This window comes from Capsicum annuum, unplaced genomic scaffold, assembly GCF_002878395.1.
Source record: "Capsicum annuum cultivar UCD-10X-F1 unplaced genomic scaffold, UCD10Xv1.1 ctg80105, whole genome shotgun sequence".
NCBI classification, from domain to species: domain Eukaryota; kingdom Viridiplantae; phylum Streptophyta; class Magnoliopsida; order Solanales; family Solanaceae; genus Capsicum; species Capsicum annuum.
Window position 1 is genome coordinate 28,003 of NW_025890738.1, and position 3,480 is coordinate 31,482.

Below are 3,480 nucleotides of genomic sequence, written 5' to 3' on the forward strand. Positions count from 1 at the left end.
CATTCATGGATTCTTTGTTATCATTTTTGGGGACAAACCTACCCCATCTCTTGGGTTCTTGCTTATCCTTTCCCCTTCGAGGGTCATAGATGTTGACACCTAATTTTTGCCCTCCACAACTAAATTTAATCCTGAGTTTCTTTGATTTTTAATAAAATTAAAATATTTATTTCATCCGAATAAAAATTTAATATATATATTTGTACGTAGTTTTGTCATTTTAAGTAGTGATTATAATTTATCGTATTCAACTATACGAGATTTTATAATTCTGTAACTTAAATATTTATTTTATAAAATATTAAATTTTAATCAAGGCTTAGAAATTCAAATGATTAAAGTTTTGATTTGAATATAATTTACTCTCAAAAAATAATTTATTTGGATAAATATGTGTTTGATATTATAAAATCAAGAAGCCCGGGCTTAAATAAAGTATTAATTCGCATCGAATTTCAATTTAATTTAGCCAATCTATTAGATTAGACCATAATTGAAATCAAATTGGCCATAATTGTAATACAATCCGTCAATTGATTTCTAATTTGGTCAAAATTAAATAAATATGGCTAAATTTTAAATCCCAATTGGGGTTATATTTTAAATAACCCAAAAATTCTCAAAAACTCTCATGACTTCTACCTAATTCCACAAAAAAATAATTTCAAATTGTACTACATTGTACTATTTCCCCCCACCTCCAACTTTGTCTTTTTCTAATTTTGAAATTCAAAAGTTGTACTACATTGTACAATTTTCCACCACATTATCTTCCACCTCACCTTATCTTCAATTTTAAAATTTCAAAAACACCCTTAATTGCTTTTTCTCCCACATTGGTGGATGACAAGAAATAAATCTTCATCCTTTCCTATAAATACTTTTCTTCCACATTGGTGGAAGAAAGGGAAAAAAATCTCATATTCTCTCCTATAAATACTATCACTACTTTGGTAAAAAAAGGGAAGAAGGAAGAAAAAAAAAAGAGGCTAGAAAGTTGAAAAAATCCTTTTTGAGCAAAATGGTTATTTTTATTTAGTAAAAAATTTTGTTTCATAGAGTTGGTCGGCTAATAAAAAATTTCAAGTTGCCGGTGACGTTTTTTTGGCGGTGGTTGATTCCAACGAAGCTCGTAGTCTCGTTTTGTTGCCCCCAAAAAGGTAAACACATTTTTTTTTTAAGTTTTTATTATCGTTTTCTTCTTCATCTTTTTTTTTCTTCATAGTTCGTAGATATAATTTTGTTTGCTGGGATTGTATGTTGTAGATGGCCTTAAAGGCTCTAGGACGTTGTGGTATCGATTTCGTGATATAAAAGTGAGCTAACAATAGTTGTGTGTGTCTTTTTTTTTTTTTACTTTATTCTTTGATTATTTTGGATAAAGTTTCAATATTTGTTTAAAAGATGTATTTATGCTTTGTTTAAACTCATTGTTGTTGGATATATTTGTTTTTAGCATGTAAAGTTACTTTCTTTATGTTGAAAAGAATAGTTAATGTTGAATGTTTCGCCTTTTCACCTTATTCTTTGATTATTTTGGATAAAGTTTAGATCTTTGATTGAAAAACATAATCATGTCTTGTTTAAACTCATTATTGTTGAATATGTTTATTTTTAGCATGTAAAGTTATTTTCTTTATGTTAAAAAGAATAGTTAATATTGATTGTTTTGCCTTTTGACCTTATTTTTTTTTATTATTTTGGATAAAGTTTAGATCTTTACTTGAAAAGTCATACCCATATCTTGTTTAAACTCATTGTTGGTAGATATGTTTGTGTTTAGCATGTAAAATTATTTTCTTTATGTTGAAAAGAATGGTTAATATTGATTGTTTTGCCTTTTGACTTTATTCTTTGATTGTCATGTATAAAGTTTTGATCGTTGCTCAAAAGACAAACTTATGTCTTGTTTAAATTTATTGTTGGCAGATATGTTTGTTTTAGCTGTAAAGTTGTTTCTTTTATGTTGAAAAAATAGTTACTATTGTTTGTTTCGCCTTAATAAAAATAGTAATTGATTAAATTAAGAATTTTTCATTTACTTGTTAATTATTTTAAGGGATCTCCAAAATCTTCATATAAGAGATGAAGTGCTAGCTTTATTTTTCATCCACGATGTTTGTTCCTCTTTTTCGCATGTTTTTAAATTTGTCAAAATTATGAGGAAGTTCAAATTTTTGTGGCTAAATAGAATTATTTAGATATTTTCGAGTCATGCATAGTATGATTGTGAAACAATATTTCACTTTTAAAAATGCTAAACTTTATTCTAATTTTCTTGCGCCCTTTGGATTGTTATATGTACTCTTTGTGAGTGTAAAGAGTTGATTCGTGTCTCTCATTGATTCATAATATCAAAGGAGAATCAACGATGTCTTAGAAATATAAACCATAGGTCATTACATGTTTTTTTCTCATAAAATTTTGGTTGTAATTTAGATGTATGAATTTTTGTTAATGTCGCCTTAATTGATTTAAAGATTCTCTTGCTTGAAAAGTTAACCTTTATTTTCTTTTGTTATGTGGATTAGTATCTATGTTTGTTCAAATTTAGAAGTCATGAGTATTTTCCTTGTTGCCTCATCCCTTTACTTTCGCAAGCTTACGTTGTTTGTTTCTTGCATTAATTCATTGAATATGACCTTCTTCATTTTACCTTTATTCATTCTTGTATGAACATAAATCATGAGGCATGTAAGTGTGCTTATCATTGTCATTCAAAATTGGTTCTTGATATTTTCTTTTGCTTTGAAATATGTCACTTTTATGCCTTGAATGTATATTAATTTCTTTATCTTTTATTTGTATGCAAATAAAATGTCTCGAGTCCAAATAGATTCCTATCCTCTCGCATTTCGTAATGGGCCAATGAGGTCTACCCCTTCGAATCAAGTTTGAAGTTTAAACCTGAGGTCCACTAAATGGAGTGCGGGTGCTAGAAGATAGACGAAGAAGGAAAATGGGTCAAAACCCATTGATGAGGTCATTAAGACACTTTAAAAGTCTCAATTTTTATTATTGTCTTCTTTTTATTTATTCATTTAGTCATTTATTTATTCATTCATTTCGGCTTCAAAGCCAAAGTTGTATTTAATATAGGTGGAGCAAGACTCGAGTCAAAGGCTCGAAAAATAGTTTAGGACAGGTGAAATGGGTCGAAAGCCCAACTAGACTAGGACAGGTCTCGTTGATTTGGGCTCAATGGCCTAAATCCTTTACTTTCTCCTCCCTTCCCCTTTTATGTGTTTATTAGTTTTGTTTAGACTTAGTTAAAATCCCTACTAAGTCGTCTAAATCTATTTTACACAATTTTATTTTTTTAAAAAAAATCAAATCACTATTTCAACAAATTAATCTTTTCAGAAGTTAATCAAAAGATGTTTTCAAACTGTCCGGATAACCGCATGTTAGTGGACGTTTTAGGTGCCTAACACCTTCCTAAAACGTTAATAGGAACCACTTATCTAGAATCTCTAACTT